At 39.1% G+C, this 13186-nt stretch overlaps 1 long non-coding RNA gene across 1 annotated transcript; it reads left to right on the top strand.

Annotated features, from left to right (window-relative positions):
• Window positions 1-520: 520 nt before the first annotated feature.
• LOC117302891 lies at window positions 521-4621 on the top strand. The gene is made up of 2 exons (XR_004520467.1): window positions 521-705; window positions 4436-4621. It is a non-coding gene; the product is annotated as an uncharacterized LOC117302891 (long non-coding RNA).
• Window positions 4622-13186: the final 8565 nt, after the last annotated feature.

Here is a 13186-nt window from a genome sequence, read left to right as displayed (position 1 = left end):
TTTGTGTAGATCATTGTATTCTACTTTTACAACATCTTTCTACCCACATGCATTTTATAACAAACGGTTACAAACGCTTTTCAAAGACCAACTCGACCTATCCAAGGCAACGTTCCTTTAAAGCTATGGTTCACTGCGGTGCCCTCTCTGCACGCTTACTAGTCTTGGCCCAAGACGATGGTGCTTGAATCGCCAAAGCGCGCCCGCCACGGTATGATTTAGTTACGTGGACGGCTCGAAATCTAGACTACACTCTGCAAGCTCCATCGTCTTCAACGGCCTTATTTACATAATACGGCAATCCTGCTGCAGCGCTGCGTGCACTGTGGGCGTTGCCGTATTATGTAAATAAGGCCGTTGTCAAGGTTGTGTAATGCATATTCAATGGTCGGGCCACGGTCGGTCGGACGTACGGCGGGACGGGACGAACGAGTGATACTATAGACCTTTCTTTTGTTTACAAACATTGGGGCGAAACCAGCGCATGCGCAGTTTCTGGTTGGCAAGTTACTTTGTAAAATGTCGCCTGACAGTACATGGAGACTTTGGGCTTACAACTTAACAAGTCGCTATAGAGAATCGTACAGTAATTTCGTGAAGAATTTCAGATTCAGTATGTAGTCAGCTATGACAGTTGTGAGTGCTTGGGTTGTGATTAAAACAACTGGATATGTGGTTCTGCGCAACTGTGTGTATGCATGGCAGGTAAGCCTCTAGCTAGCACGTTGACCTTGTTGACGTTCTTTATTAAACTTTTAACTTAGGCAAGCGGGCATTTTAAATTTGTGTTTTCATTTAAATTGTTTTTAATTTCAAACTAGGCATAGGGCCTATCTCTGTTATTTTGGGGAACAGCGTGAAAAATACGTAGGGACCTACACATATTTATACCGGACCACTGTTACTGTTAGGCGAAGTAAAAAAAAACTTATGTTTAGCGTCCCCGCCCGCTTCCTTTTTGGGGGCCGCATGGATTTTATTTTTATTTTTACCAATTCAAAATGAGATTTTAAAAATCGTAAAATGTCAGCCGAGCCATCGGAAAATAAAATACTTGCAAGTCAGAAATTCCAATTTATACTATAGATTGTTATCGGTCCAGTTGACCCAATCTCCACTCCAAGTACGTACGATCCATTCGGGTATTTTTTTCCCGCAATCCTTTGGTATTACTAGCTGTACTCTAGTAGCACTAACGAGTAATAAACGTTTGTCTTTTTCACGAGGACCGGATACGTCAATTTTTTTTATCGTCGTTGCTACATGTAAAGTCGGGGTACAGACTCGTTTGTCATGACTATTGCGTATTTAATACTAAACTCGGACAAGTCGGTTAGACAGTCGTGTTCTCAGTACGCGCCGCCGTATACGTACAAGTGCGGAACGCTGTTGAAGCTAGCGGCAACTAAACTCGGTTTGACTTGATTTGAAGTCTAATATTTCATGAGTTGACAACAACCACATGGACTCTTGACAGCTAGCTGCATGTGTCTGTGATCGGCTGCCTTAGGGTTTTCTGTCTTGTTTTATAGTTGAAAGTCTCAAGAAAGGAAGAAAATGGTGTTTCTTTGTATATTGATACGAACAAAAACGAAGGTATTAAAGCCGTGGTATGGACGTAGCGTACTGGATGCAAAGATTTCGTTCACAGATGTTTTCGTCTCATTTGCGAGTGGAGTTTTTGAGGAAGGGGACCCCATTGGCGACCAGTATGAAACTACGCAGGTCAGTACTCAAGTCTCAACGTTTACTAAACGAAGTTTTTGTATTTTGGTTTAAAAATAGGTTTTTCAAAATTTATCAAAAAAATTAGCTTTATTAATATGGGGTACATGTGATGTTGGGTACATTTGACTTGATTTGACAAGTTTGTTTACTTTTTTAGAAATAGAAGGGCGGGGGGGGGGGGGGGGGTGAAACCGTTTCGGGTACATGACACACTTTGATTATTTTATTTTTTAGAATGGCGTGTCGGGTATATGACCCATGCCATTTCTTTTTTTTTGTAGCATGGCTTGTCGGGTATATGACCCAGGTCTTTTTTCTTTTTCTTTTTTTGTAGCATGGCTTGTCGGGTATATGACCCAGGTCTTTTTTGCTATTTTTTGTAGCATCCTGTGTCGGGGTTGAAATGACCCATGACCTTTTCCTCTATTGTGTCTGGGAGATGACCCACGTCTATTTCCCTCTGTTTTCCCCTTCTTTTTATTTGTAGCATGTTGGTCAAGCCCTGACCCTACGTACATATATTTCTGTATTGATGCATGACTGCTTGCTATATCACAGATGCTGCTCATTTCATCAAGTCTCTTGTTTAACAAATATGGAATGTTCATTTTATGTTTGACAATTTTATTTTCCCAGTGTGGAGAATGCCTCAAGTGGAGAGTGTGCTATGCCTGAGTTCTAAAACCTGAGCAAAGGCGGCAACTAGAGCGGGAACTGGAATTGTTGGCCTTCTCTTGTGGCACATGCTTTCAAGATGTTTCTACTGATGGTGATGAAGAGTCTGTCTTCAATGTAGTCTACGTCAACGATAAACTCACCTGTGACTTGCCAATAGAAGCACCATACTATGTTACTTTTGACGACCCTCTGTGCTTTTTTTGTGGAAGTGAACACGATCTTATCACTGGGGATGGGAACTACCCTCTGTGTAATGAGTGTAGAGATGCAGGCAAGAAACCTCACAAGAAGAACACTTGGGCCTTTAATCCTCGACCACAGTAGGTCATTTTACTGCATTCCTTCAGCAAGGAAAGAACCAAGTGTTGTATGATCTTTTAACACTTAAAGTTTTACTTTTCAAATCTGGTTCACAATGTTTGGAATATTAAAAAAAGAGCACAGAACACAGATTGGAACCTCAAGTTCAATTTAGTTCTATTTTTTAACGTTAAATTGATTTTTGCCTGCATCTCCACAGTTTTAAGAAATAGATTACGTTTTATCCGAAAGCATACTTGGTGGTAGTAAGCATCCAGCAAAATTATTTTGTCTAGTTCCCCTGTTGATAAAAAACACTAACAAATTATGTAGAAAACTTTGAATCTCCAAAATTGCCTGCAGGCGTTTTTGAGAAATTTCCATGGTGTCCGTTGGAATGCTGCCCTCAATACAGCCAGAGATGAGGTTGGTACCCATTGTCAGCTCGTTGAACGTGGATGCATTTGATGGAAAAACCGTGACAGTTTTTTGCAGTTTACTCAATAAGTAGGCACTGCATTTTTCAACTCAAACTTTCACTTATGAGTTTTATTTGATGCATCTTTCTTGATAATCTTGCCTTTTAATTTGCAATTACGTTGACAAAAAACAAATAAAACCACTGTAAACGTGGTCAATGTCTTGTCCAACATGTTTCTTTTATGAATTTTGTGTTTGAACAGTAGAAAAACAATGTATATTTGAAATTTTTAAAAGAATGGCGGCCATCTTGAAAATAAAAAATAAAAAATAAAAAGCCCCTCCTCCTTCCTTTTTTTTAGAAACCCGGACGCTAAACATGTTTTTTTTTTTACTCGGCCTTAGTGTTGCTTTAGCCTAGTTGAGTAGTTACTTAGTACGTTGTTATTTTTGTTATATTCGAGAGCCATTGCGGTTTTTATTATGAAATATAATTGCAGTTGAATTACAAATTGATAGCGGTCCAAATGTAGATCAGGGGAAGGGTAATTTGTTCAGTTCACAATCACATATTTTGGTAATTCAATTCAGTAACATTTATTTCAATGCTGTCATTCATAAAAATAAAAATAAAAATTAAAAAGTTTCCTCAAGCAAACTCGCCCCACCGGCCAAACTATACATTCTGTGGACAATCACTCCATATCCGGATCCCATATTGCGGTTTCGTCTGCTATCGTCTCCCGTTACTGGAGACGATAGCAGATGAAACCGAAATAGTTCTAGGAGTAATCCGGATGATGGTAATCTAGCTTACTTGCCCACGAAAATGTCATACTCGGGCAAGGTCACCCCAATAAATAATATATAAACAGATCATCTCCCAACGCCTGCTGCCTATTCACAATTATTTATTTTCAATTTCATCTATGAATGAAAATAATGTGTGTAAGCAAAATACCGCTTTTCATCCATGAACCCTTTAGTATTAAGCCATTTGACTCACCACTTCCCAGTCATGATCTTTCCGAGTTTTCATTATAAAAAAACAAACACTTTAAGTTTGCTTCAGTGACCATGGCGACTTGAGAAATAATTTACAGTTAATCCAAGCCAGGGGGCGACTTTGCCGGGGGTCGACAATGCTAGGGGCGAAGCTTGCCAGGGGGCGCCTTTGTTGAAGGTACATTTTTCGGGGCGGTCTTGTTTCCTAGGTTGAGAGTTGTCAATAGATGTAGATTTGGGCACGTAACCTATAGGCTACCAAATTAATAACAAGCCCTGCTTTTTCTTTTTGCTTTTTAATCAGCCTTGGAGAAGCGTGTAGTCTACATTGCGGCAATACTGTTCAAGTTGGAGGCAGCAAATCGGCTGGAGTATACGACCCAGGCCTGCACTGAGAAAGCATCCATATGGAACCAAGATTTTCTCAAAGGAACAGGGCTCGAACCATGTACTGTCAAAGATCTTCATTTTGTTAGGATTCGAGTACTTTTTCAAAATTATTTTTGTGACATTGTTCTACTCATTTCTCAAAAACTACAGCACCTCAGTAAGTAATATTTTAAGGGAGGCTGTCTACTATCATTATCTTCAAACTGTGGAAGTGTAATGTAAATTTGTGGACATTGTGTTTTGTGTTAGAAAAGAGTACATAGACCCTTTAAACCACGTTATGACAGGTGTGGACAGATCAGGTCAGTAAAATCTAACGTGGATGTCACTTTAAAAGCCACTCTAGAAAGTCTTGATCTGTACACACTTCGACAAATTAACCCAGACGCTTGTATATTTTCTCTCGTTCCAAAAGAAGATGATAAGGAAACAGTCACCTTCAGAAAATGAAAATAACATGAAAATTAGGCGGGAACAACAATAAAGAAGGTCCAACAATGAGATCAAGCTGTGTGCACAAAAATATTGATTTCATTTTTTGAAACAGTTCAAATAAATGTACAGTTTTTTAATATGTTTTAAATACATTTGTTCCTCAGAGAGGTTAAAGGCACTGGACACAGTTGGTAGTTACTCAAACTAATTGTTAGCATAAAACTAACTTGGTAACAAGCAATTTCATATTAAATTTTCATGGCGAAGAACCATTCAATGATCAATGTATCATATGAAAGTTGATAACTTTTCCTACCCCTACCAAATAGCAATGTACCACATTAAAAGGGGCTATCTCGCCTGTCCTGCAGTTGTGCATGGAACTATAAACTAATGATGAACCCACCACTCGGTGACCTACACCCTGGGCACCCTCGCATCTACATCCTGGAAGGGCATGTCCATGCCTGGGATGTAGGTTATCATGTGGTGGGTTCATCAGTTAATATTTCCATGCACAGCCGCAGGACAGATGAGATAGCCCCTTTAATTTGTGACCTTAAATTTTGACCAAACTATGGCAATGCATCTTTAAAAACAAATTTATTAGCGTATTACTTGCATATATTTTTTAACAAAGATAATTTATTCCACCTTTAATCTTGAAGTCTAAATATGTATAATTTTAACAAATTATATTTTACATCTAAATAGTTTATAATAAATAAATTTGGATAATATGAATAAATAATTTAAAACGAATACAACCGTGTTTGTATCCTGATTTGATTTGGTTTGTGAATGTGCATGCATGATCAATTACTGTAGGGCCTTTTTAGACATCATAGAAACAAATTGAAATCCACAAATATTTGATTTATTGTGTTGTAGCTGCAGCTGAATGTCAAAATTAAACCTGCATCAACCCATAATAGTAATAACCAGTTTTTATGGAGTGCTTTTCACACCCATAGGGCATCTCAAAGCACTTCCAACATTATTCCCCCTGGTCATCACTGTGCATTAATTCAGTTCTCAAACCATCTCAGCTCCATGAGAAGTATACAGCATGTGAAACAATAACAAATAATTGTATGTGCTACTCGGCTACATGAATCACAAGAACCATCTCTGCCATCACAGGTATCGATTTACCCTGGGTGGAGAGAAGCAATTAAAGTTAAGTGTCTTGCTCAGGGAAACAAATGATTCGAACGACAATGATTCGAACCCACACTGCTGAACAGAAGCACCAGAGCTAGTCTATTTAAACCTTGTTTCCTCTTTACCCACATAATTCTATTTAACAAGTGTTGTGATGTAGAGTAGCTGTCTGTTTGTGCTCGAAGTTTGAGATCTGATGTGTGTTGTGTAAACAATTCAAAACAGTTGATTATTACTGTAGCTTTCCTCAATTTAATTTATTTCTTGAAAGCTTTTGGAATATATCTTCTTGCTGTGTGTCTGTTAGGCCATGTGATCAATGGATTCAAGCAAGACGACATGTTTTTTATCCACAAACTAAATATTTAAGAAGCACTCGATCTCATCGGAAGCCTCCTTCTCCCGACTAGGCCATCCGTCGACTTGTCTTGACCCCAAGTCGAGTTGTCCGATGGTTGAATAAATCATCCGTCGAGTTGTCCGAACCGTTGAGTTGTCTGAACCATCGAGTTGTCCGAACGGACGAGTTGTCCGGCGGACGAGTTGTCTGGTCTCCGTTCTCCTGGTCACAAGGCGGACATGGGTTCGGGTTATTACAATGTATCTTTAACGGGCTGACTAAATAATGGTGGTGATGAAGCTTTCCTGTCTAGTTTCTCCTTAGAGGGCTCTTGTGTTATTGTTCCTGGTATTACTCCATTGCTGTATATAACAAATTAAAGAAGAAAACAAAATAAAAGATTGTGATAACCTCTGTAGTAAAGCCTCAAAGTAGTATACAGAAAAAAAGTCTTATTCCATACATACCTATAAATTAATTATTATAATTGAAGTGTAGGAATAATAACCTATGGAATTTAGACCCTTTGTTCATTGTTTCCACCAGGTGTAGAACCAACCGATAACTAAACTAGCCTAATTCCTTCCTTAATTAATTACCTGAACAAAATTTTGAACATGTAAAAACTAAACGTTAAATAAAGTAGGCCCCTTCCATTCTGACTTTTAAAACGATCAGTTCATTGGCAAGTGACGGTAACCCTTCTTTATACTTTGCGAGTAAAATGTGGATAAATGAAAATGTGTGATACACGTGTTGTGGGACTGTGTGTGAAAATGAAAGAAAAAATGCACTATTCTCTATATAATTCTCTAAACCATTTTTGGGAGGTAGATGGAACAGGAAGAAAATGTGTGATGTCTCAAATTTATTATTATGAGAAAACTGGCAGTTCTATGTGACATTGTTTCCAATATGAATAATCCAACCTTCGAGGAAAACGCTAACTAACAACATAGACTAGAGTCTGTACTTGCTAACAATAACACGGAAATAATGAATGATTTACCAGACACAAAGTGGTCACACCATGCATGCATGCATCCCCCATGCATATCCGGTCATCATCATGATCATGTCAATCTATTCTATGCCTGTTGCGCTGGCGGACGTGTTTCGGCATCTATCCACGCTTTATTTTGATCCTGAAACTTGTCAACTTCAGGGAAGCGAAAGAACTTTAACCCTTCTTTTGATCCAAACCAATTTTTGCAGCAACAGCGGCTAAGAACCATGATTATTCGACTGTAAAGTTCGTATCTGTATACATTTACACACAAGTAAACAAACTTTTGCCAACCAAGATGGCGGAATTGTTTTGTCACGTGACTCGTGACGTGTCAAAAGAAAGGTCTATAGTATGGTTTGCCTAGCCATACTAAACGAACGCAATGCAGGGATTTAAATTCTACATCCCCTTTTCCCAGAAAACCAAATAATAATTATTGTCGTTATTCTGAAGAATAGCTGACTACAGAATGTCTGAGAGAAAACTGACTAAGGAGGAATTAAGAAACAAAATGCTTGCATCTTCGTTACGTGTCGTGTTTGTTTTATGTTTTTATACTTCCCGAATGATTTGTCGTGGGCAGATCACGTACTAGTCTTGGTGCAAGACGTTTCTCGTTTCCTTTTCACGCACACGGCGGCCAATTCACTGACAACGCGCGCGCCGATTCACCTGACTTTAGTTTCTCCGGGGCGGTGAGTGGACTATAAGTCAGGTGAGTCGGTGCGCGCGCTGTCGGTGAATTGGCCGCGGTGTGCGTGAAAAGGAAACGAGAAACGTCTTGCACCAAGACTAATCACGTACATGAACCACAGACGAACTACCCGCAGTGCATACCCTCTCGAAGTGTGACGTCAGATGTTCATGCGTGCTGGGCTGAAGGAGAATTATTCAAAAGAGGGCGCTATCACTGTCAGAAGAAGTTTGTTTACAGTTCGCCGTGGATGGACGTGGTGGGAACACCGGAACTTATTTGTAAGTATTATAATATTATATATATTATAAGTTTATGTCAGTAACTGGCTGCCGATAAAATATCAAATCGTAAAATATGTCATTTTTTTGCAGACAAACCATGATGGTCGATGGTCGTTAATGACCTCAGCTAGAGACATGCCACCTAGGCTGAAGGGATAACCTCGCGGGCTAATGAATGAGATGATCTTGTGCAGATTAAGACTGGGATGAAAGGAAATGATCAGGCTCTCAGTCTCAGCTAGAGTAAAGAAGAAGAAGAAGAAGAGTGTTGACCTCAGTTGAAACCGATTACATCGGATTAAGAGATATGTTGGCTGAAGTAATGGCATCGATCGTCAACTGGATTATCTTGCAGCTAATAATGTCAAAGATGACCTCAGCTGAATTGAGATGACTTTGGCTAAAGAGATGATCTCAGATTCGTTCTTAGCTTTTAAATTAAGATCTCCAGCTAGATGAGATGACCTTGGCTAAACCGAGATGACAGCTAAACTGAGGTAATGTTGACCTCCAGGTAAACTGAGATGACCTCTAGCTTAACTGAGATTACCTCCAGGTAAACTGAGATTTACCTCTGGAGGTAAACTGAGATGACCTCTATCAGCTAAACTGAGATGACCTTCAGCTAAACTGAGATGACATCAGTTAAACTGAGATGACCTCCAGCTAAACTGAGATGACCTCCAGCTAAACTGAGATGACCTCCAGCTAAACTGAGATGACCTCCAGCTAAACTAAGATGACCTCCAGCTAAACTGAGATGATCTCAAGCTAAACTGAGATGACATCAGCGAAACTGAGATGACATCAGCTAAACTGAGATGACATCAGCTAAACTGAGATAACTTCCAGCTAAGCTGGGATAACATTCAGCTAAACTGAGATGACCTCGGCTAAATTGAGATGATATCAGCATAAGCTGAGCTGAGATGATCTTAGCTATAACTGAGATGACCTCTGCCAAACTGAGATGACCTCGACTATGACCTCGGCTAAACTGAGCTGACTCCGGCTATTCATGGATTAGATAAAGAAATGAGATCTGCTCAGGTTCAAGTTGACAACTCCAGGTAAGTCTTTACCCCAAAATTTACTTTTCTCATTCTTTGGAAAGTTTGTCAAATTTGTCAAATGGTGCAAATTTGTTGTTGTTTTGTTTTTGGTTTTTGTGTAGTGAATTGCAGTTTGATGTGAATTAATTTAAGCTTTTAAGGCCAAGTAAAATAAATGTTGCTCACCGGACTTTTTGAAAAAGTTGGTGAGGGAGGTCCTTGTTATTTGTTATTTTCAAATTTTTCATTATGTTTTTCAAGATGGCCACCATGTCTAATCTTTATGTCCGCGATATCGTATTTGGAGATGGTGTTAAGGCCGAGTTATAGTCGGTCGCGCGATGGTCGGGCGTCGGAAATCTAGAAGCGCGATCATAAAAAGACACGGTTTTTAGGCCTCGGTCTCAGGATTGCGCGCAAGATTTCCGTCGCGCGACCATCGCGCGACCGACTATAAACCGGCCTTTATGGTTTTATGATGTTCTGTGTGTCCTTAAATTCTGTGTGCGTTTCTGTGGCCATTTTGATACATTGTTATTCTTTCCAATTTAGAGTTATTCTTGCTTTTGCTCCAAAGTTATTCTGTGTGTGTGGCAGCACGTCCTGGTGCAAAGAACTGTGGCATGCAAACGTGAAGGGCAAAACGTTTCAAAGTAATGAGTTTCTCATTATGCATTCTGATAATATTTGTTGTAGGCCTACGTGAGACATGATGAAATTGCTCAATAAAAATGAAGGGTACATTTGAAATAGCTGTCAACAATTATGTAAATTTATTTCAATGATGTCTTTTTTTTTTAAATAACAAATTATTAAAAAATCGGTGCGGCCGCCAAGATCGAGGCGGGCGGGGACGAGCAACATGTTATTTATTTTACTTGGCCTAGTAGCCTTTAGTTTTGAGCCACCATTATCTCTCTGATGCTTGGCTCTGACAGAGAAGTCCCAGGAAAAAATTCCCATTGGAATCCCATTGGTATTTTTATTGTGATTCAAGACAATGGGATCCCATTGTTTGAATATGATGGTTCGCCCTGTTGTTCCTGGTTTGATTGGCAGCATATTCAAGCCTGGTATTATGTGCAGACCACGGAGGTCATGGCCTTCGTTGCCCCTGGTCTTGACCCTGGTGCCCTTTCAAAAGGAAGTGCACTTAGCAAAATGAAAATGGCCTTGCCCTTTTAAAGCCATTATACACTTTTGGTAAACAGTAGTGTCCAAGTCCCACACTTGTACCACCTGTATCACAACTTATATATAAAACAACAAACCTGTGAAAATTTAGGCTCAATCGGTCATCGGGGTCGGGAGAAAAAAACGGGAAAACCCACTCTTGTTTCCGCGCGTTTCGCCGTGTCATGACATGTGTTTAAAATAAATCCATAATTCTCGCTAACGAGAATTTTTATTGTTTTACCGTTTTCTCAAAAAGTAAAGCATTTCATGGACTAATATTTCAAGAGAAGTCTTTCACCATTACCTTCTGTAAACCCTGTAAATTATTTGTAAATCTGTGAACTTTTTTGGTTTTTTCTGTACCGAAAGGGTCCAATGGCTTTAAAGATGAAATTCCAGGCCTGCACATTTATTGCGCCACAGCACCTTTCAAACCATGCTGCTAAAATGTAAAAGGAGTAGATCTCATAATTCAAACAAAGTCCCTTTACCTTGCAGGAAAACACTATTGTTTGCCTATTTAGTGTGGTGCACCCTTAAATTTGTTGTGCTGCCCTCTGTTGGTGGGGGATGGGTTTCCAGTTCAGTCATTCCTGACAATGATTGATAATGTTAAAAGTCAAACAAAAGCAACATATTCGTAAACAGATCAAATTTATTGATTTACTTTTTAAAAGACTTGTTTACACAAGCCCATGGCCTCTTAAATCTGTAATGCACAATTTTATGCGTCCCAGTTCCTTAGATGTTTTGAATTACTCAGAATTCAAGCATCGGGTGTTGAATAGAACCCGGCCCCCTCTAATCTTAAATATAAAAACAGCTTATAAACTCTGGGATTTGAGGCATGGCATGGTGAGGTATCATTATTTCTTTGTAGTAAAAGGCCTGGGCCCAATGTCATAGAGCTGCTGAGCACCAAAATTTGCTTAGCATGAAATTTCTTCCTTTATAAAAACAGGATTATCGACTAAATTTCCATTTGTTGCATATTGATTGTTACTGGTATTCAGCTGTTGTTTGCTTATCCTGATAATCACGTGAAAATTTGGCTGGTTATCCTGTTTTTATCAAGGAAGAAATTTCATGCTTAGCAAATTTTTGTGCTTAGCAGCTCTATGAAATTGGGCCCTGGATTTAAACACGGAGGCACAAAGGCCATGGTCTCCATTGCCCTGTTCTTGGTCTCGGTGCGCCTTTAAGACTTTCTAAATGAAGTGCCCCTGCAAAATAACAAAAGGCCTCGCCCTCTTTTTTTATGCGCCATTCCAGGCCTTAAGTTGAAAGGGATGCAATCCAATATTTTCCCTGCTGTTGCGTTCCGATCTGTAAATTTGAATGAAATAGTGATTGATTTTGGTGATGCCATGGTATGTCCTATCATAAACAAGGAACCGATGACAAAATGTAACAAAAATAACGTTGTAAATAACCTTGTGTACATGTGTTTTAAAGGGAACGAGACCAAACTGCAAACTTTTTGCAACATTGCAAGTAAAGTTGTATTTAGTTTTGGAATTAACGTACCCGAAAATACAACTTCAGCAGTGTGCTTCTATGACGTAGAATTTACCTCTTTCTCCAAAACTACTTTACTTCAGAGGGAGCTGTTTCTCACAATGTTTTATATATTATATCAACCGCTCTCCATTGGACCATGGAGGAAGAAAATAGAATCTATTTTCTTCCTCCATGATTGGACATTACCAACAAAGTTTTTATGCTTACAATTATTTTGAGTAATTACCAACAGTGCCCGGTTCCTTTAAAACATAGAGTGATTGATACAGTACTAGTTGTGTCCCAGACTGAGGTTTCAAACCTGTTAATGGCACTTTTGGAATGTAGCCTCTAGAGCTCCTAGTAACAGATGTTTTTCTTGCCAAAGTAAACAAGTTGGCCTTAGTTTGTTGCCCAAAAGAAGAACATTCTGGTTTCACTTTACGTTTCCCTACACTCCCCCCCCCAAAAAAAAAAAAAAAATTTCCTTGAAATGTTACAAAACTTTTCAGGGGATTTCCCCAATTATGAAAAAAACCTAAACTGCTTTCACAGAAGTGAAACAGCTGCCAAAAGCCCTTGAAAAGTGGATGACCTTCCCACATTATCTTAAAGACACTGGACACCTTTGGTAACTGTTACAGACCAGTCTTCTCACTTAATGTATCTCAACATTTGCATAAAATAACAAACCTGTGAAAATTTGAAGTCAATTGGTCGTAGAAGTTGCAAGAGAATAAATGGAACAAAAAAAAAACACCCTTGTGATTTCAGTTGCCTTGAAATCGAGACCTCAGCTGAGTTTGTTTTTGTTTTTAACACATTTTTGATTGGCCGTGATTTTCCCCAGGACCTACATCATTGTTACTAAGTTTTCAAAGCTTATACCAGAATTAAGTCTTGTTGGAAATAAAACCCCACAAAACTATTTGTTACATTTTTCCTTGATGGTTTTTTTATTGTTGGCGAAACGTTGAGATTAATATAAATCAAAATTCACTTTGTGGCAAT

Source organism: Asterias rubens, chromosome 19, assembly GCF_902459465.1.
Source record: "Asterias rubens chromosome 19, eAstRub1.3, whole genome shotgun sequence".
Classification (NCBI taxonomy): domain Eukaryota; kingdom Metazoa; phylum Echinodermata; class Asteroidea; order Forcipulatida; family Asteriidae; genus Asterias; species Asterias rubens.
Note: the sequence above shows the minus strand (reverse complement) of the source record. Positions and strands in the feature narration are given on the sequence as shown.